Source organism: Pinus tabuliformis, chromosome 4_1 (genome assembly GCF_031772625.1).
Source record: "Pinus tabuliformis cultivar Carrire ecotype Pingquan chromosome 4_1, CPIR1, whole genome shotgun sequence".
Classification (NCBI taxonomy): Eukaryota; Viridiplantae; Streptophyta; class Pinopsida; order Pinales; family Pinaceae; genus Pinus; species Pinus tabuliformis.
The window spans coordinates 61542932-61565869 of record NC_142303.1 but is presented as its reverse complement, the minus strand read 5'-3'; the positions used below and the strand labels follow the sequence as shown (position 1 = coordinate 61565869).

The 22938-nt window shown below is 38.8% G+C and overlaps 1 pseudogene; it reads left to right on the top strand.

The window, feature by feature from the left end:
- The first annotated feature begins 1363 nt into the window (after positions 1-1363).
- Positions 1364-22731, top strand: LOC149174164 (phenylcoumaran benzylic ether reductase PT1 pseudogene; annotated as a pseudogene).
- Positions 22732-22938: the final 207 nt, after the last annotated feature.

The window sequence follows — 22938 nt, the reverse complement described above, 5'->3', positions numbered from 1 at the left end:
AATTGAAGAGATAATTAATGAAGATTCTGAAATCATTAATCTCAAAGACAACTTTTTTCCCAAAGGATTAACTCCTTTAGAAGAATTGTTTGATTCAAATGATGTCCCTAGAAAACCGAAAATGGAACCCTTAAAATCTGACATAGAGGAGTGTAACATAGGCTCTGAGGAATATCCTAAATTGAAAAAACTGTCAAAATCCTTACCTCCTACTGAAAAAGTAAAATACATACAACTACTAAAGGAATTCCAAGATGTCTTTGCTTGGAGTTATGAGGACCTCAAGCCCTATGACACTGGCATAATACAACACACTATCCCCATAAAAGAAAACCAGAAACCTTTTAGACAGAAGCTTAGAAGGATTAATCCCATTCTGTTTCCTTTTATTGAAAATGAAATAAAAAGAATGTACGAAGCCAAGATCATAGCACCAATTAGATTCTCTAATTGGGTTTCATATTTGGTGCCCACAAGAAAGAAAACTGGTGAGATTAGACTGTTTGTTAACCTTAGGAATCTCAATAAAGTTTCACTCAAGGACAACTACCCTCTCCCCAAAATGGATCACATATTATAGAGGGTAGTATGTTCAACCAGGATCTCATTACTAGATGGGTTTTTTGGTTATAACTAGATTTTAGTTCACCCAAATGACCAGGCAAAAACTGCATTCACTACTCCTTGGGGCACATTCATGTATGTGAAGATGCCTTTTGGGTTAAAGAATGCAGGGGCCACCTTTCAAAGAGCTATGGATATAGCTTTTGCTAAGGAAATCCATGACTTCCTAGTAATATACTTAGATGATATCACTGTATTCTCTAAATCTGATAAACAACACCTAGATCATCTAAGGCAGGTCTTCATCAAGTGTAGAAAGTATGGAATTTCTTTGAATCCTAAAAAATATTTATTTGGGTTGCAAGAGGGAAAACGGTTAGGCCACATCATCTCTAAAGATGGTATCCAAATAGATCCTACAAGAATTGAAGCCATCTTATGGATACAACATCCTAGGAGCATCAGAGAACTACAAGCCTTTTTAGGTAAAATAAAATTTCTTATAAGATTTATTTCTAACTTAGCAGAACTAATTAGATTATTAAATAACATGTTGAAAAAATATTCGACTATTAAGTGGATAGTTGAGGCTAAAAGGTCTTTTGAAGATATTAAGCTGTCCTTAACACAAACACGAGTTTTGATCAGTCCAAAGTTTGATATGGATTTCATTATATTTTCTTTTGCCTCAAAATACACAATTTTTACAGTCCTACTGCAGAAGAATGATCAAGGTTTTGAACAACCTATTGCCTTCTTTAGCAAAGCCCTGAGGGATGCCCCTTTAAAGTATAATATAATGGAAAAAAAAGCTTTTGCTTTAGTTGAAGCTATCAAAGATTTCAGAGTTTACATTCTATATTCTCAGGTAATAGCCTATGTTCCCAATGCTGTGGTCAAAGACATCCTGACTCAGGATGGTCCAGTTGGAAAGAGAGGGAACTAGATAGCTACTATATTAGAATATGACCTAGAAATCAAACCTACAAAGTTGATCAAAGGCCAAGGTTTAGCCAAGCTCATGGTTGAATTGAACTATCAAGCCTTAGACATAAATTTTATTGTAGAAATGGATAATGAAGAGGAGATGGCGACTCCACCAATCAGCGAGGCCTTTATTGAATCACCATGGTATGTTGACATTATATATGTTTTACAAAATATACAAGCTCCTCCTGAATTATCCAAGACTAAAAGTAGGTTCTTAAAAATTAAATCTTTAAAATTCTACATAATTGATAATGCTTTATTTTGGAAGAACCACGAAGGCATCCTTCTTAACTGTTTATTAAAAGAAGAATCTGACAAAATATTACAGGAGTTTCATGTAGGTGACTGTGGGGGACATCTTTACTAGAAAACCACAGCTGACAAGATTCTAAGAGCCGGTTTTTATTGGCCCACTCTGTTTTCTGATGTAAAGAAATTTGTAACCTCATGTCATAAATGTCAGATTTTTGAAGGAAAGAAAAAACTTTTACCCTTACCTTTGAAGCCAATATCTGTTGAAGCACCATTTCAACAGTGGGGTCTTGACTTCATTGGTGAAATCCACCCACCTTCCTCTGCCCAACATAAATGGATTCTCACTACTACAGATTACTTTACCAAATGGATAGAAGCCATACCATCAAGGCAAGCCACTGATACTATTATAATAACCTTCCTTGAATCCAACATCCTATCTAGATTTGGGTGCCCAACCAATATCATCACTAATAATGTAGTAGCCTTCAAATCTAAGAGAATGATTGATTTCTGTAATAAGTATCATATAACCCTAGGTCACTCTACAACTTATTACCCTCAAGGGAATGGACTAGCAGAGTCCTCCAACAAGAGTTTAGTGAATATCATCAAAAAATTGTTGGAGGATAATAAGAAAACATGGAACAAGAAGCTAGTAAATGCCTTGTGGGTAGATAGGCAAACCACAAATAAATCCATTGGTACCAATCCTTATCAATTAGTTTATGGAATGGAGGCTATTTTCCCATATTCCTTGGGAACACTAGTGATGAAATTACTCCAAGAGGTGCAGGTTGAGCCAAATGATATTCAAAAGAGAATCAACCAGACAATACACTTACAACAGACCAGGGAAGAAGTGTACATTAGATCCCGAGTTGTGCAAGAAAGGATCAAGAAGGCTTTTGACAAAAGGACTAAGGTAGAATATTTTTACCTAGGAGAAAAAGTTTTGAAATGGGATTCAAGAAGAGAGGATAAAGGTAAACATGGGAAGTTTGACTTCCTATGGAAAGGCCCATATATCATTTATGCATTTAGGGGTAATAATGTTTTTTTCCTCAGAGAATTGGATGGCACAAATGCAGAAGGAGGACCAGTTAATGGTCGAATGCTTAAACACTAAATAGAACCTAGTCACTGATTTCACTAATCACTTGTATATATTCTATTTTTCAAAAGTTTAGAGTTGATTGGATGGTAAATTTTGGAGTTGAAGCCTGAAGAGAAGGCCCTAAGTTTCAAAAGTTTTACTGTCATAAATAGCAATAATGCAGAAAAATGAAAGGGAAAAGTTGCAGGCTAAAGTCACATCAATACAGAATGGCCATTTATCTACAAGTTCTTGACATTTTACCAGGAAATGCCATCCCCAAGAGGAGCCACTGTTAGATTCCCGTACCAATAGGAGTCATAAATTTTGAATGGCTGAGATTAAACCTGTAATATGTACATACCTTTGCTTTCTACAAATGTTTTCCATATTCAAAAAATTAGAAAGTGTAAAGAGGGTATGTCCTAAAATAAAAATCAAGGGACAAAAATAATAAAAAAGGTCAAAAAAAATGAAAAATATGAACCCCAAGAAAGAAAAGACCATGAAAGTGTGCAAGTCAAAATGCCACTGCTATTTACTTTTTCTACAAAAATAAATGACTGTGTGTAGTTTGTAACCTATGCCACTTTCCATGATAGTCAAAATGTTTAAACTTGGGTATTTCATGCTCACAGTTTCATGCTTATATATAGACAATAAAATCTGACCAAACAATGTAATCTTGGCAAATAAGTAGATAGGTAGAGTCAATAAATGAGCTCAACTATTTAATCTGAGCCCTTGGATGTAATAAGGTTAGATTTAGTTATATTACCATTGTAAAAGAAAGAAAAATGTTTGATAAGGGTTTTCTAGCTCAAATGCACCCTAATAAAGAGAAGTAAAAATGGTAGGATGAGTAGGTGGGTAAGTAGAAGAAAGGTTGTAAAATTGTGATGATTGTTAGACAAAAGCATATTTATCACCCTCATCATGAAAGTTCAAAGTATGGATGAGAAATTAGACTCGCATAAAGTTCACAAAGTCAAATTGATTAATTTCCCCTCACTCATTTCACCTTTAACTTAACTAATTTCCAAAAATAAGTTTCAAGTACCCAAAATCTTCAAGTCAAAGGGGCTTAGAGCATTTCTTTGACTTTTGGAGGGACCAGACCCTCGACCCAATGACTTACAAATCTTAAGTACTAAAAACCCCTAATAAACATTCACCCCCTTCAATTCATTCATTTTCCCTAATAAATCCCTCTTCCTAAGGTTAAAACATCGTTTTCCTAAGGAAAAGCAAGCACCCCCATGGATACCCCTTTTTATGAAAAAACCCACAAAATGCACTTAGCCTAAGTTGTAATATCTCTATGTAAAAAGCGAATGAAATCATAAAAATACATTATGCTTAGTGCCGCTTCATTTATCCCCTGCAATTTTCATATTAACCATTAACAATATTTATATGGTAATTCTCGAAAAAAACCCCTTTCCCGTATATTTTATTAAACCCCCTTAATACTAATATCCCTACCCCTAAGTTTGAAACATAAACTTTACATTATATTCGAACCTAGACAAAGGACATAATTAATCAATCCATAATTAGTTAAATCCAAACCAATCAAATTATGCCTGATGCATTAAATCCCCGCCTTAACCCCTCATTAAACTAAAACCACTATGATTAATCGTCCGCCAAGCCCCTCCATTACCCTTCGTGCAACTCCTGCGCCCGATCACTGCACAATCTCCCCCCTCCCCATTCGACGACCCATGTTGATTTTGGAAGGGCTCAAAATCCGAACAATACCCGCCCGAAATGGGTTGTTTTCCGCCGGGCCGTTGAGGCGACATGGCACTTGATGAGTGGAACTGGTTGGTCTCCCCCCAATACCGCTAAGCGCCCCAAGGCTGTGTGAAGAAAACCGCTTACCGCCAGCCCGCTACCCACCAAAACTATCACTATTCACCCCGCTACGTGACAAACTGCTATTGTTCACTCGTACCCGCCAAATTGACTTTTACGCATAAATCCAAAAAAAGCCCCAAATCATTGTTTTATCATTTTTTAACTGCAAACTTCCATGCACTCACCTGTGAATGTTGAAAGTCATTAACCCATGTGCACTTGCACTCTGAAGATGCCAAAAGCTCCCAGATTTCCATCTAGCCTAACTGAAGCCCTTTCAACCATTCAAAATCACCGGTGAACCATTTCAGACCCAGTTTTTATCAATTCCAGGTATTTAAGCCAGAATCCATTGAAAGCCCTGTTAATTTCCAAACCAGTCTCTAAAAACTTTCTTAAATTGAAATTAAAGGGAACTTTAGTAGCATAAAACCCACCTGGAATTGAACCCCTATTACCTCAAAGACTGAAAATTTACTTTCCCCCATTCTTAAATCCACAAGAACTAAGAATGTATGCCCCTATTTCCATGGATGTCAGGCCAATTTATACTCCTCACTTGGACTTGGACCACCTTCCCCTTGCTAATAAATATTTCCAAATCAAGGACACCTCTGTCCTTGAATCCCCTATCAAATTGTACTACCAAATACAGGGACCAATACCTAAACCAAGCTAATAAAAAGAGGTCCATAGGAATCTAATTTGCCCAAGTATCAATTCCCTAAGGTACACATTTTCCCTAAAATCATTCATTATTTCCATGCAAACTACATTGTCATTCAAAGACCAGTGATGTCCCCTGACCAAACCATACTTTTCACCATCACTGCCAAGTCAATAAATGAAATGCTACAACTACAACCACGGCAAAACTTAACCCCTATTTCAATTGGAGACCTACTAGACAAATTTCCCAAGCTTACCACTACCAAGATTGCTGAAATGCTTCAGACCTTCATCAGGGAGGGAAAGCATGTCCCAACAAAACTTCCTCCATATGTGGCTACTTATTTTCCCCATTTGGTCATGATATAGTAGCAATGATCTCTTGTGTTTTAGGCTATACCACTAATGAGTATATAGATGAAATCATTTTAGCCTTCATGTCCATTTTTACTCCATGATAGCCCCTTGTTGTCATGTATGATTATGCCAAGTACATAGCTGATAGGATGCATGAACAATTTTTCAGAATGAGTAATGAAAGAGTGTTTAATTATTCTTTAGTTTTGTACCACCTTCTCTTATACTACCAAGATGACAAGATCCCATTCACTCTCCAAAAGCTTGACACTAAAGGTCATCCTAGGTTAGTAATTTTTTTGACTCCTTTGATACATAAGCATGATTCCCCATATCCATACACAGATTTCATTGATATTTTTGCACATCCAGCAGTGACCATGCTACTAGAAAGTCCTCCAACAAGAATTAGTTCATACATCAGGAGGATCCTGCAACTGTCAAAACAACACAAAGTGGGAGATTGGTACTTGTACCAAAATCACACAGGAATTAGGATCTATGGCTGTGAGTTGGCCCCATATAAACAACCTAGATACCTCCCAATGAGGTTATTTTCTCTGGAGTACTACAGGAAGATAATCAACTCAGATGAGGTACATTTTGTTAAAGCCAAAAAGGAGGCCCAACTTAAAATCAAAGATCAACTAGGCCTCTTTCTATGCAATAGCGGAGAAGATGGAAGAGAAGCAGAAGAAATCCTACAGAGACTCAAACTAAAAAAAAGCTTTATGTGGAGATATGGCCCCTGTGACTTCATCTGCAACAGAAGACAGAAAGAGTAATATGCCTCCCTACATTCACCACTGAATCCCTGAAATAGAGAAATATGCAAATCAGTTGGAATGGGTGGAGAATACTCTAGTGGACAGAGATAGCACTGAAGTTGCTGTTGAAAATGCACTAATTGATTTAGAGAAAAGGCTTGATGAATGTTCTTTCCTACAGGTTCCAAGAGAATCTCAAGCACAAGGAGAATCACAGGCACATAGTGAACAACACACAGAAGAAGAATCCCAGGTACAAGAAGAATCAGAGCAACCATACCTATCAAAGGAATTAGGTCAAATAGGTACACAACAGCCCAATATGAGTACTCCCCCTAACTTGAAAACTCCTATAAATGAGGAAAGAAGCCTCAAAAGGAATAGGGAGGAGGCCACTACATCAGGAAGAGCAACCATACAAACATATGCAGAAACTAGCCTAGTCAAAAGGCAGAGGTTAAATCCTATTTCAGAGCAAGAATTCACAGAAGAAATAGTGGGGGCCACTAGCACAGAGAAAGAAAGAAGGAGGCATGCTACTCCTTCTAGGGGCACACCAGAACCTTCCACATCTCATACTCAAATTTTGGAGAGGCAACAGAGTGTTGAAGTGTCCTCATTTAGGATGCCAGAAGACAAAGATCAAGATATCAGAGAGAGGTACAAGGACATCAAAGCCAGGAATGAGAGGCTAAAGGCTCAGACTTATGCATAGTACCTCAAGATGGCACCTACCAACTAGACAAGGCTGATGTTAGCCTATGATGTGAAAGAAGGAAAAATGTAAATGACATTCATGAAACCCACTACTCAACAACCAAAATCAGCAACTAACTTCCAGAAGATAGATTTTGAAGTGGTGGCAAAGGAAATACATCCTATTGACTAGATTGAGTTGCACAAACAGACATGGGAGATGATTTACTCCACCTTGATAGGGAAATCCATTGCAGCCCACCAATTGCAGAACTCCCTAAATAATATATTAGCTCAGTTCCAATTGGAGAAGGCCTCTTCACAGGCAAAAGACACTAGAATCAAGTCCTTAGAGGACTTAATCATTGAGTTGCGACATGATCCCAAATATGTAAAGGCCACTAAAAGGTAGATAAAAAAGAAGAATGATGACATAACTGCTTTGAAGAAGCAACTCAAAATTCCACCATTGCATCATCCACAAACAGCAGAAGTCTTGGAAACACAAAAAGGACAAGAAGAGCTTATGGACTTGGTCCTCAAACTAAAATGACCAGTTGAAAGAAACAAAGAAAGAATTTGACACATTGATTCAGTCCAAACATAGTGAATTGGCCACTACCTCCTCAGCTACCATTCCAACAGTAACAACTACATTCCCTTCAACAGTGGAAACCTCTTTAGCACCAACAGCTCCACCTGCTACAAAACTTCCAGTCACAACAGAATTTACAACAACAGGTACTTCAACAGAGAAGACAATAGAGTTAGTGAAAGCCATGGAGGAAATGTCCATCTAGGCAACAGAGCTAAAAATGCTTAAGGAGAAAGTGGCAAGCCTAGAAACTAACTGTAAGCTTGCCCAAATACAGCAGAAAGAAGAAGCACATAAATCCCTAAGGATGGGTGAGAAGATTAAGGTCCTAGAGAAGGATCTAACATTACAAAAGCCACTAGGACAGACTAAGGAGATGCTCTGGGCCAATATCATTGACTCTGTCAATGATATTTGGCCATCAATTCAAGTAATATTCGAGCAAACAGAATTGGTGAAAGTGGCCACCGAAGCAATACAAAAGGTAAAGGAAGACCTAGGAGACCAGCCTGAGGATGCTAATCGACTCATCCAATTCTTGAACAGCAAGAACAGGCATGAACTAAATGAGCTTGGTGTGGAGGACAGAACTAAAGCCATCATTAAAGTCAAAAAGGTTCTTTCTAAAAGAAACCTTATGCTTAACCTAGAGGAAAAATGCCATAACATGCAGGTTGGCATTGACAGATTCATGGAAAAGTTTCAAATTTTGAGGGATAAAGGCCTTCCAAGTCCCATGGTAATCAATGACAAACTTATGACCCAATTGGACTATGTTGACATATTAAAGAAATTGTCTAAGGAATAGCCAAGCACTTCAGGAATCAAAGCATTGCCAATAGGGAAAGTATTATATGATACTTTAGAAAATCTATTCTTCCTAGAGCATGAGGTGAAACATCTATTTGTCACCAAGCCAAAATTTTCTAAATACACTGAGGCAGATGAGATATATAGAAGGATGCTCAAGGTAAAGTTACTTGAAGATGAATGGTGGGAAAAAATGATAGATTTACTATAAGTTACCACAGTAAATATGAAGGCATGTGAAAGGACAGATAAACAACGTCAAAGAGTAATAGGTTAAAGAGTATAAGTAAAAGATTAAAGACAAAGGTGATTCGAGTATACAAATATCAGCCAGCTTAAAGAGCTCAAATTCGAACTGCAAATAGCTAGCACTATCACAATAAAAGGGACAACATGATGCAGTTTTCTATCTGTCTCTATCTTCATGCTTGAAGATATTTCGATTTCCTAGATTAAATCTCAAACTGTTATGAGATATTTTGTAAATATTTTTTGTATAAATACTTCACCTTTCGAAGTATTTAGGGTGGATTCAAAGACATTTTTGTAGACATTTTCCTATCAAGTTAAAGTGCTATTGTATCAAGATTGGATTGGCTTGCTGGATCAAGGAATAAAGTAAAGACATTTCACAGGATTCTTTTGTAAAGTGGAAATCAAATAAGTATTTTCTCTCGTGTGTATTATTGTAGTATGGAAACTGAATGGTAAAATAGGAATGATATTTCAGAACTTGCTTTAATGCACTATGTCTTGACTGTTTACATTCTTAATGTTTCTGCTAAACTATCTTAGTTAGGGAACTCTTAAATGCTCCCTTACTTCCATAGTTTCCGCCTCAGTCTATAGTAAAGGATTCTTAGTTGCCCTTTGCTCATGATCACTTCTTGCTCTTCATCTTGATCCCAGTCTAAGGATTCTTCATTGCCCTTTCACCCTGGTTAGGACTATCTCATCCATTGAACTTGAATATTTTCCTTTTGATTTGCTAGCCTACCCTGTGAACACTCCCTTTAGTGATCTAGTCCAGTTAAGCCATCCTTTGATTGACTCCATAACCCAATGGCTTGAAGGCCTTTCTCCATCCATCTGTTCCTAGAATTCCACCACCCAACCAAATTCAAAACCTTATGAACACTAAGAACTAGCCTAAAATCCCGCCTAAAACAAAGTTAAATTATAAAGAGAGAGCCCTCTCTAGACTTAGGTTGTCTGGAACCCGAGTCTAAAAGATTAGGTTTGTGGTTACCTCAGATTACTCCTTCTTTTGGTAACTTCTAGGGAAGACTTATAAGTGATAACATCAAGCTCCTTAAAAAATGAAACAAATACCCTTCCAATTCGAGTCTTTGATTAGATCACGTAAGATCCCAGTTGAGTCTTTCACTTGATCTTGTAAGTGAACTTTCATTCCATCCACCTGTTAGTAACTACTAGTCTACTTTGGTGAATGAAATGAAGCTTGGGGGTATGTACCTCAAATTGAGTCATTATACTGGGGGCATGCAAAATAATCTCAAGAATAGTTTATCTTTGTTTCAAGCTTGTTTAAAAATGAAACCAAACCCGAGCATATCTTGTTTCCGTTTTAATCCTATGTAAAAATGAAACCAAATCCAAGCATAGTTCTTTCGCATGTTTCAAGCTTGTGAAAAAATGAAACCATTTTCAAGTATCCTAAAGCATAGTTTCCCATGTCTCAATCTTGTGTAAAAATGAAACCATTTCCCTTTTTATGTCTCGTGATTACCAATTTATCAGCTTGTTTTCTCAAGATGAGCCTTGGTGTTTTCCTTTCCATCGTCGCTATCTCTTTGGTTGATTATACATTTTCACTTGGTTGTTTTACCCTTGCCTGAGGAACATCTGTGATGAGTGGTATTATTTGCCAGCCTCTTGACCTTTACATGTTTTGAGCAGTTCCATCATGACCGAAACCAGTTGCTATCCTTTTATACCACTCGTTCCTCCAGGTGGAGTACTCTTTCATCTCTTTTCAGTCTCCAAAAATATGAAAAATTTGTCGAGCACTTGTCTTTTTGAACTCGTAAAAGCACATGAAAATACGTCTAATCAGTATAAGTTTAACCATTTTCTGGACTAAGATAGACCATTGTAGGAAAAAGGAATACCTTGGTCACACGTGGCTAAGAGGTTCTCTTGAATATTGTTTTTTACCTTTTCAGATTCAAGAGACTATCCACAAAAAGGGACTTCTTGATTTTTTTCGCCTCTTTTTCAAACTCTCTAAACATGAAAAAGATGTCGAGTTACCCCTCCGTCGGACTCGTAAAACTTAAATGATGTAGGACTTCTCACCATGACGACATCGAGTTACTCCTTCCTATGGATAATTAAACTTACTAGGATGGATTCATCTAAAGGATGAACTTATATGACAAACATATGGCATCCTCTTCAAGCTTGGGATTAAAAATAAAGAGGTACTCACTAGAAATAGTGGGGGGCGGGGGGCATGGAAGTAAATGTGTCTTGTATTCTATATGAAAGGCATCATGTTACCCTTGAAAATGACACTCATCTGAATTTATTATCAAGTTTGGGATATCCTCACTTAGTCACTTGCCTTTCCTGGGTTTGGGAAATCCATTTTCCTTTCATTTGATTGTTACCTATCATCATTATGACCATTGATCCCACTTTGAGTCAAATTCTACCAAACTCTAGATTCGTGTCACTGACATGATCAAGAGAAGTTTTGTCTACAAATTCAAACCTCTTATACCCAATTTAACCTTCTCTTCTACAACCCTAAATCACTCTCACCAAATTTAAAAATTCCTTTGTTTCGTGTCGATGATGTGGGAAACATTATGGCCCTCCTTCGATGGATCACTTGCTATCGACTTCAGCACATTATCTAGGAAGATGATCTAGAAACTCGCTTTTAGTACCATGGGGCTTGCATGCCTCAATGGCAGGTTCTTTGGATTCGAAGATAGGTTCACATCATTGGCCTTCAATCGGATGATTCTATGAATGTTTGACTTCAACTTCCATATTCACACTTGTGGATTGTGTTATTGTACCTTGAGATCCATTGTAACTATTGGTGGTTTCTCTCGTACATGTTAACGATTTACATCATTGACCCATAATCAGGTGGTTTCTACCATGTTCGACTCTGACACGTTGATTCACATGGTTAGGTTCGTACTTTGGCTAGACCGGGACAGAGATGAAGACCTTGGATTTCATCTAATAAATCTAGGTTGCATGGAGTTATTTAGTATTCACGATTGTATACATGATCCTTTCTAGTCAGATGGTTGTGTCCAAGCCGTGGATCCATACATATGATCCTTTCTATTCAGATGGTTGTGTCCATGTCGTGGATCCATATATATGATCCTTTCTAGTCATATATTTGCATCCATGTTGTGGATCCATACACATGATCCTTTCTAGTCGTATGGTTGTGCCCATGCCGTGGATTCATGTATTGTTAAATTCATACTCAGAGATGTCATATATCTTGTATTATGTTTGCTTTGTAGGTCTCCTGACATTAGTTATCCAAAGTCATTTCCTTGACTTGTAAAGAACTTCATCCATCACATCTTGTTCTATATTCATGCTTTAGGGGGCATCTGTTATACAAGAATTTGTCGCACTCCCTATCTCATACCCTCATGTTACAGGGAAAAGTGTCTATTTAGAACTGCTCTATCCCACTAAGGTGTGACAGTTGCCTTAGAAACAAACAGAGAAAAACTACTTTTGTATTTCCTTTATGAACTATAGATAGAGAGGAATAGAAAGAACCAACCTGTGTCTTGCGCTAATCCTTTGATCCAATCCCTCTCTTCTTTGATAGTCTCCAGCTACCTGCTCCCTTACTTGCCCAGCTTCAAAAAGTACCTGTAAGATCATAGAAGAAGAATATTATACAAAGACATGGATCTATATTCATAAACAAATTAGGATCAGATTTAAGTTAACCATACAAATGTAACAAGCATCAATGATACAAAAGCATGGAGGAAAAACTCAAATAGATTTTTATTGATAAACAAGAAAAGATCCAGGAGGAGTTACAACTGGTGGTTCCTGACCTAGCATCAACCTCCCAGCAAAGAAGCCCCTCTTCACCTCAAACAAAGCATAGATCACCCAATACTCTGATGTTTGTCTCAAAAACCAACAGCAATTCCTTACAATATGCAAAATTCTAGCCTCTGGATCTCTGGGATGAGGGATCCATATATAGATATCTGTAAGGAGGATGAGTCAGCTTGTGATTTGATTAGTGTCTTCTCTCTGTCAGTTCTTGCTTCCACTTGGAGACTGAAGGCCTCTTACTCATCCTTGGTCGAATTCAGTGAGGCAAGTGTCACAGGAGAAGATTCTGGAAGCTTCCATTGTCTCTCCACCTCGCGGAATGACACTGCCATTTGTCATTTCTCGCCCATCACACCCCACAAAAGGGAATTTTGAAATGCAATGCACCCTCACAGCGTATTTAGGTGCAATGCAACGCACCTAGCCAGTGGAGCAGTTGAAATGATCTTGTTTTGACTTATTCTGAGAAGTTTCTGGTGGAGAACTTCTGGGAGAAGATGTAATCTGTTGACCTTGTTCCTTTAGGGGTTAGAAAAACACTTTTAGGGACTTAGGAGCCCTTGGTTTATGGACATTTCATGCTTGGAGTTGTAGGGCACAAAAATGTCTATAATAGTTGCCCCCTAAAGTATGAGGCCGTTAACCTTTTGGTGTCGGGTGAAATGTTTTATTATGAGGATCCGAAGTTCTTTCAATGTTGGGAGGAGACCTGTAATAAGATACAATACAATACATTATCTTCATACTATTTTCATGATCTAGCTGAGGCGGGCATTCCCATGCTCAGCTTTATAAATTCATTCTCATGTACATAGGACAGACAATCGTCTGAGGGTAGACTGATGATTCTGATAGAGCCATCATCCTTTTGGTAGGATGATTATCAGTGCTGCAATGTTGTACATTTAATGTCTTTATTTTCCTGAATATATATCGCATCCCGGATGGATGAAACTAGATCCGGGGTCTTCAATCTCGTCCGATCTTTACTCGAAGTACAAGTCGATCCATGTGAGAAATGTTTTGAAGTCGAACATGGAAAGACATCTCTTGATTACCAGTCAATGATGTAAACTGTTAACAAGCGCGAGAGGAATCACTGATAATGATAATGATCCTGAAGGTACTGCAGTACAATTCACGTGGTGTGAATAAAGGACTTGGTGTCGAACACCACGCAAAATCTTTCGGTCGAAGGTCATTGATGTAAACCTGTCGCCGGAAGTGAGAAACTTGCCATTGAGGCATGCAAGCTTCAAAGTACTAAATGGGGTGTTCCTAGATCAACTTCTTGGCTAATGAGCTGATGTCGACAAGAAGTGATCCGTCACAGGAGGGCCTTAATGAATCCCACATCAATGACACGGAACGGAGCAAATGATTTTGATGGAGGTGAAAATGATCTGATGATATAATGTCCAGGGTGGCGGTCATGAAAGAATGGAGTATAATGTATGGTAGTGGGTGAGACACAGGTGACTTCTCTGGATGACTTCTCTTGAACATATCGGCGACACTAATGTGATGGATTGGTAGCATTAACCCAAAATGTGGATGGTATGGCGTGACCATGGCGATGTGACCGGTGAATGAAACAACCCAACCCAACTCGGACATGGAGTGGAAGTGTCATGTTCAAGAGCGACTTGCTACCAATAAAGATTCTTTGAGTTTTCTTCCCAATTTTTCCCCAGTCATTGCTGACCAGTACCTCTTTATCTTTTTCAAGCTTGAGGAGGATAACATATGCTTGTTCTATAATTTTCCCTTCGGGCAAACCCATCGCTATGTTTTAACGAGCCTAGCGATAGTGAAACTCGTTCTCGTCTAAAGACAAGTTTGTTGTTATTAATCTTTTTAACGAGTTTAACGACAAAGATAACTCGGTCCTTTTCAATTTTAGAGAGTCTGAAAAGGAACGTAAAGGTAACTCCAAAATTCCTTTTTCGTCATCTAATCCCTTAAGTCTGAAAAAGTATAAAACAATACAGAAGGGATGAATTTTCGATAGTTTTAATGAGCCGAACAAAACAAACGCTCGATCTTTTTGTGTAATAATCCCTCAGGTCCAAAAAGATTAAAATGTAGATGAGGGATAGAACTTCCTGTCCCTTTAACGAGCTGGAAGGCCAAGGACTCGGCAATCTTTTCATATTTTACGAGTCAGTTGAAAAGAGCTTAAAGGAGACTCGTCTTTTGAGGAACGAGTGATAAAACGGGTAGCAGCTGATTCCAGGTAAGGTTTGGAATTTTCCAATCACGGCAGTGTCACAAGGATGGCTAGTGAAATCAATCTTCGCAGCTGTTCCTCAAAATGGGTAAACAATCAAATGGAGGTGAATGATCGGCCAATAAAAGTGGAGGTGACGGTGCAAACACGACCAAGGCTTTAATGGCTGAAGTACTACATTCACGGTGGTTATTTACCGGGGAATAGTTCATTTTTTAACGAGCTTAAACACGGGTGGAAACATTTGCCCATGTCTTATGTTTATTTTTTAACGAGCTTGAACTATGTGCTAAAACTGCTCTATTAATCCAGTCGTATGATAAGAATGTCTCATATAAAAACGGCAATTTTTAGAGTTTTGCCCCACATCCTTTCTTTATGCAAGTTAGGAGACGACCAATCCTATGAGTTTAAAGGGTTAGAGGTCCTATAAATTTAAAAAATAAATAGTCGCTCTTCGCTTGCATTCCAAAAGGTTTGCATGCCCCCAGGTATAAAATAGAGTTTCAAGGTTACCCCTTCTTTAGTTCGTTAAAACATTTGTTTTACCGAGATAGGCCTACCTCTTACAGGTTACCCAAAGATTTCTCTATTCACAGTGCAAATAAAACACTTCTTCGGCGATGTCTATCGAAACAAACAAAGGTGAGCGACGATGCCCGCCAACTCACATAGCTTTGACAAGAGAATCTTGGTCTAGAATAACCCCCTCTTCCAATCACGGATGGGGGTACAGACTAGTCATATTCTCCCACGGAAACCTATCCTATACTCGAAGTTCTCCTGCCGAAGCAGACCAGGGTGCATGCCCCCTGGGTTTCAATCATGTCCCCCCGAATCACTCGCACTCATCGGGTGGACGAACTGGAGATTGAGACATTTATTGCATGAAAAGACCATTCAGGGATGGTATATGACTATTTGCTATGCGTGATCCGGGAAATGAAAGCTGGTCTATGAGCTTGACCATTCTTCCTTCGTGTGGAAAACACATTACTCTAAAGAGTGAGGAGACAATTGCTCCCATGCAATAAATATAGTCTCGTCCAAGGAGTAGATTGTAATCCAGGGGTCCTTGAACTACCATCACGTTCATGTGAACGATTTTCCCTCTCAATGTTATGGGCACATTGGGAAGGATCCCTAATGGTCGACTGGTTCCTTTATCAAAGCCTGTCAGGTTTCTCATCTCAGGCAAAAGCGATGGTGAACCAAGTGCTTTCCAAGCAGTTGAGGAAAGGATACTCACAGAAGCCCCCTCATCTATGATGGTACCAGCCATAACCATTCTATATATTTGGACAATAATACGGAATGGTATACTGGCTGGTAAACGAGGTCTGCCTAGTTGATTCCAGTCAAAGGAGACAACTAGGTTGCTTGGAGGTGGGACCGAATAGACGGCCGAGTATGACTCTGAAGAACTTCCTTCCTGCGGTAAAGGAACGGGTAAATTGCTCCCATGTTCATCGGAGTCTGTGTTTATGAAGAGAATTTGGATGGTGTCATCCTTGTTCTCTTCAGTGACTATATCATCTGAAGATGAAAGCTCTGAAGGAAAGACCGGGTCAACTGCTGCCTCAACCTTTTGACTTTCGTTTGGTATGGATCCAGATGGTTTATCTTCAATGATAGGTGCTTCAGCTGACCACCTGAGCGGGCCAGCCGGATTTTCAACTGGTGAAGGACTAGGCAAGAGTTTTTTATATCCAGGAGGAAGTCGTGACGGTGAAACCGGGCGATCGTCCAAAACTCTTTTAGCTTCGTCTAAGAAGGGACAATGGTGGACGACATGCTCGCCTTCGCACAGTTTACAAGGAAATCTATATTTTCCTTTTTGTCCTGGGGCTTCACTTTCACTAGTTGACGGTGTGTTTTCAACATGATCATCAGAGGTTGACGACATCGGGTTGTGCAAACGGGGAGACCAGTCCCTTAAGATCCGAGGGATGCAAGGAAAATCTCTGTGATAGTGGTCTCCCTTGCAAATGACACATGACGATTTAGGCCTAGTCGGTGCAGTGTGTGGATTTTCGTTAGACGACACTCGTTTGCCCCCATTCGCTTTTGGCTCCTTCTTCTTCTTCTCTTTCTTCTTCTTTTCCTTCTTCTCCTTAGGTACTTGACTTTTGGCTTTAGTAGCCCCATCAAGCGAAGAGGAAGGAGGAGAGGAAGAATTAGAGGAAGTAGAAGGTTGGTGGGTAACTCTGGACTCGTCTAATTGCTGATTCGATTGTTCAGGAAAAGTGGTGTTCTGAACGATAGAGGTTGAGAAAAGCCATACAGGCAAACCAATTGTCAGTCCTGGAAGCGACAATGTGGCCATATGGGGTGCACCAACATCTCCCCAAGAGGAAAAGGGACTAGGATTTCCTCCAAGGGGAATTCCTTGGTTGGTGGACTCCATTTTCTCAACCCAAGATCAACGTAGGAAAGGGGTAATGAATATTCTGTTTAAAATAAATTTTAGATGCTTTGACACAACTTTTTCAGTTTTTAAGAGTCGAGAAAAAACAAAAGATGACTCTAGTCGCCTTCGATTTTTAATGAGCCTGAAGTGATAAGTGCTCAGATGGACCTTTTCCGTTAAGGAGTCTGAAAAGGAATGAAAGGGACTACTCTGGAGATCTAGGTAGAGGGAGTACCAAACCAATCACAAAACTGCAAAATAATTTTTACGGTACGACAGTCAATCTTCCCGAATGCTGTGTTCAGTGCATTGCGATCGATAGGGCGGCAGACACGGCTTCCTAAGGATAAAGGATTTAAGCCTATAGGGGTCTCCCAAAATATACTCGACGGTACGTGGGAGCACAAGTCCATACTGGCACTTATCGTCTCAAAGTGGAGGAATCACCCAACCATCAGTGAGGACAACAGTTACCAGGCTTTACGACGCCGGAATACGTCTCTAGCCTAGACCTCTAAATGTTGTGCGTTAAGTTCCAAAGCGTTGTTAGATTCATTGAATTTATTTTAAGTTGATCTTGCTTATGAAGTTTGCCTTTTGGGTTCACCACGAGATGTAGATATAATTCCTAAAATGCAATATAAAGATGATAAACAAACTTTTATCTCTTTTGTGCAATGAAAATCCTAGCTACTAGGGGAAAAGAAAGACACAATCTTTTCACAAAGAGCAAAGAGCACACTGTAAATGCACTTTCCTAAATCAAGCCAAACAGATTGTCTATATGCAAATGCACATGCATGTATTTGTTTTCGACTTTCTTAGTATATGGATGCTAAAAAGAAAGTTGATGCACAAATCTGAATTTGTTTTCAAGCGACAAACACAAACAAGCTTTTTTTCGAAATCAAAAGATAGAGACGATTACGACACCTTACGATTTTGAAATGAATACTCGTTTTTGACACTAGAAAATCACAAATCCAGACCAAAAGCAATAGTAACAGGATAATCAACCATCAACAACAATCAAACTCTTTCCAACGATTGAAATCGACACTTACGATAGATTGAAATCAAAGGACGACAGTACGATTACGCTACTTCTGCTAAGGAGAACTGTAAATGACTCAACAAACACATAAAAACATCTACAGTTCTTTTGTACAAAGGAGGCGGAATAATAGCAAGGAAAAGGGGTTTCAAACAGACATATACTGATCATAGGAAGCAAAATTCAGAGATAGAACTGGAAAGAATGAAGGACAAGAACCACAGCTGCACAGGGCTAGTCTGATCAGCGCACCTGTAACACAGAGAATTTGAAATGCAGCGTAGGTTGCCCTTTCGAGAAGTGCGCTGAAATTCAAGATCTCTTAACAGTACCTGCGCTGGGCCAGAAACGAGAATTTTTCTGGGTTCCGGGTCACAGTTTGCAGTTCAGTCTTTGATTTTTGGCCGAGTAAAAGCAATCAGTAATTCAACAATCAGGGGTAGATCTAAGGAGGATCTAAGAGCTATCACAAGGGCAATCAGATAGTTTGTGAATCATTTGTTCAAATCATAAATAGATCCAGTGAATGGATTGAAGCAGCTACTTTGCATTTGTTATGGCAAATACAGTTCGAATGCCAGTTATAAGTTTATGAAACAAACAAACAAAGAATGATAAACAAACAAACTAATTAGATCCCCAGTGGAGTCGCCATTTTGTTACAGGGAAAAGTGTCTATTTAGAACTGCTCTATCCCACTAAGGTGTGACAGCTGCCTTAGAAACAAACAGAGAAAAACTACTTTTGTATTTCCTTTATGAACTATAGATAGAGAGGAATAGAAAGAACCAACCTGTGTCTTGCGCTAATCCTTTGATCCAATCCCTCTCTTCTTTGATAGTCTCCAGCTACTTGCTCCCTTACTTGCCCAGCTTCACAAAGTACCTGTAAGATCATAGAAGAAGAATACTATACAAATACATGGATCTATATTCATAAACAACTTAGGATCATATTTAAGTTAACCATACAAATGTAACAAGCATCAATGATACAAAAGCATGGAGGAAAAACTCAAATAGTTTTTATTGATAAACAAGAAAAGATCCAGGAGGAGTTACAGTCGGTGGTTCCTGACCCAGCATCAACCTCCTAGCAAAGAAGCCCCTCTTCACCTCAAACAAAGCATAGATCACCCAATACTCTGATGTTTGTCTCAAAAACCAACAGCAATTCCTTACAATATGCAAAATTCCAGCCTCTGGATCTCTGGGATGAGGGATCCATATATAGATATCTGTAAGGAGGATCAGTCAGCTTTTGATTTGATAAATGTCTTCTCTCTGTCAGTTCTTGCTTCCACTTGGAGACTAAAGGCCTCTTACTCATCCTTGGTCGAATTTAGTGAGGCAAGTGTCACAGGAGAAGATTCTGGAAGCTTCCATTGTCTCTCCACCTCGCGGAATGACACTGCCATTTGTCATTTCTCGCCCATCGCACCCCACAGAAGGGACTTTTGAAATGCAACGCACCCTCACAGTGTATTTAGGTGCAATGCAAGGCACCTAGCCAGTGGAGCAGCTAAAATGATCCTGTTTTGACTTATTCTGAGTAGTTTCTGGTGGAGAACTTCTGGGAGAAGCTGTAATCTGTTGACCTTGTTCCTTTAGGGGTTAGAACAACACTTTTAGGGACTTAGGAGCCCTTGGTTTATGGACATTTCATGCTTGGAGTTGTAGGGCACAAAAATGTCTATAACACCTGAGCTGTCAAAATTTTCCCCAAATGTCGCAAAGCGACAAAAGCTCTCAATGAATTCACCATGAAAAACATTGATTAGATCATCCCTGAATAAAAGAAGAAGAAATTCCTTGAAGTAATTATCGAAGAGCTTGTAAAAAACCCTATTTGCAAGCCGAATGCTACTTTTAACAAGAAAACCCATGCTCGTACCCTTTGGTATAACTAGTGACTAGCACTAATAGTGAAAATTTCGATACCAAAATCTGTGTGGATCTGCTTCAGGCAGTTTCTCTAAAAATGGAGCAGAAGCTTCTCTTACTAGAAGCCTCGAGAATGACGCGCTGGTTATTGTTGAATAACGATATGATAGAATTCTCCCATTTTGAGTCCTTGATCCTACCTTTAGGGATCTTCTCCTTAAGATGTGGACCTTCTTCCCCCTTTTGTGGATCCCTAACTCCCTCTCCTTTCCAATAAATGCATTCCCTTACGCCCTCAAATGGTTGGTCAGACTAGATTGATCATGTTGCTGCTAAAATGTGCCTACTTGCTGCCAAATTGCGAAGGAAAAAGGAGATCTTGAGAAGTCTTGGCTTGGACTTGGAAACCCATCCTGAAGGAGGCTTCCAACATCGAGGTAGTGGTTGTATGCTTCCCTCTTGTGTTTATTATTAATATAATGCATGTTTACTTTCCATAAGCATGTAAATGACTACTTGCTTAATATGATGCTCCTTGATCTATCATATGGTTTACATTAAAATGCATATGCTATGTTTTCCTTTGTTTTCTTTGTTTGATCTCTCTTGCAGGTATTCGTTCGCAACAAAATAGTGAGGATCGAGCTTGGACGTGAGGAGATCAAGATCGACATCGAAAAGCTGTTGCATAGGAGTGAGGTAGGCCATATTTCCTCTCTAATGTCATTCTAATTTAAACTAGGAGAGTTTTGCATGTATTTGTTTCAGTTGTTACTAGATCCACTCATTGGACTAGAGGGGTTGCTTATATCCATAGAAGGGATTGCTTAGATAATAGGTAGTCAGAGAGGAAGGAAACGAAGGAGAAGAAGAGGAATTTGAACCAATATATTTAGAAGAAGAAGATGAGGACAACGAAGAAGACAACATGGCAGAACAAAATCTAGATTGGATGACTCAGGGCCCACTAGCACTTCAAGGTGTCCTGCACAAGATGCCATGACACGTGGAGAAGCTCTTGAGGAAATATGTTCCTGACAAGACATTGAAGGTTGAAGATGACTCAGACAATTTTTACCTACATCTGTAAACACTGGAGGTACATTATGTGTTAGATGATCCAAAAATACAATTTTGTCATAGGTTATAAAATTAGAATAAAATAAGTATTAATTTAAGATATTAAATTAATAATTATTATTCTAGAATGTTTAATTATTTAATGGAGACTTTTAGAATTAGCATATTGTTGTAACTAGATATGACTCTCCAAATGTGTCGTATCTTAGGCTCTATTTTAGGAGATTAGTTAGCTAGATGGTTTGAATAGCATTTATTGTAAATGGACACTTGTTATTTAATAAGTGATCCATAATTAGAGGTAGTTAGGACATGGAGCTTATATATAGCTCATTGCAAGAGTGTTTGAGTTGTTCGGGTGTAAACTCTTGCAAAATCAATTATGTAATTATTTTTTCTGATTAATAAAATTACGTGTCTGAGGACACTTCTGCCATTATTGTGGTATCAGAGCTCTAGTAATGTTGCAGTGGATGTGAGGAGGAGATTCTAGATGTACAAATTTTTGGAAAACTCCATTGAATTGTTCAGTGAATGTTGGGTAAGAAATTTGTCAAATTTTTGTTTAAAAGAGAAGAATTTTATTATTTTATTGATTTTAGATTTTGAAATCTGAAAATCAATTTTTTGAGTTATAATCAAAATCGTTGGGTCTTGAATTTCTATTATTTTCTGGGCTTCAACTTCTGCACCAAGGCTATTAAAGAAATCAGAACCATCAAGAGGTTTCTGCCATCTGAGTTCGGCAATGATGTTGACAACTCCCATGCAGTAGAGCCTGCGAAAAGTGTGTTCGAGCTGAAAGCCAAAGTCCGTCGGGCAATCGAGGCCGAGGGTATTCCTTATACATACGTTTCCAGCAATTGTTTTGCAGGGTATTTCCTTCCAACCCTGGCACAGCCTGGCCTTACGGCTCCTCCAAGGGATAAAGTTGTTATTCTTGGAGATGGAAATGCCAAAGCGGTGTATGTGAATGAGGAAGACATTGGAGTATTCACAATTAAAGCAGTGGACGACCCCAGAACATTGAACAAAACCTTATACTTACGGCTTCCTGCCAATACTCTGTCGTTCAATGAGGTTGTGAGTCTATGGGAGAAGAAGATTGACAAGACTCTGGAGAAGGTCTACATCCCTGACGAGCAGGTCCTGACATTAATCGCAGAAACACCCTTCCCAGGTAATATTGGCATAGCAATCGGTCACTCTATTTTTGTGAAAGGTGATCAAACGAATTTTGAAATTGGGCCTGATGGTGTTGAGGCTAGTCAGTTGTACCCAGATGTAAAATACACCACTGTTGCTGAGTACCTTAGCAAATTTGTGTGAAGTATGCGAGGTTGGCTTCAACAGACTGAGATTAGACAGTGGTTTTCAACAGATCGAGATAATATAGCAGTTTCAATAAAAGTTTGTCCTGCTTTTGCCCAGTTATAGGCTATGAAAACAGAGCTTCTTATATGGTTTAGTAAGATCAGAAAACTTCTTGTATGGTTGTGTAAGGTCAGAAGTAGGCACACGCAGATCCTTAACATA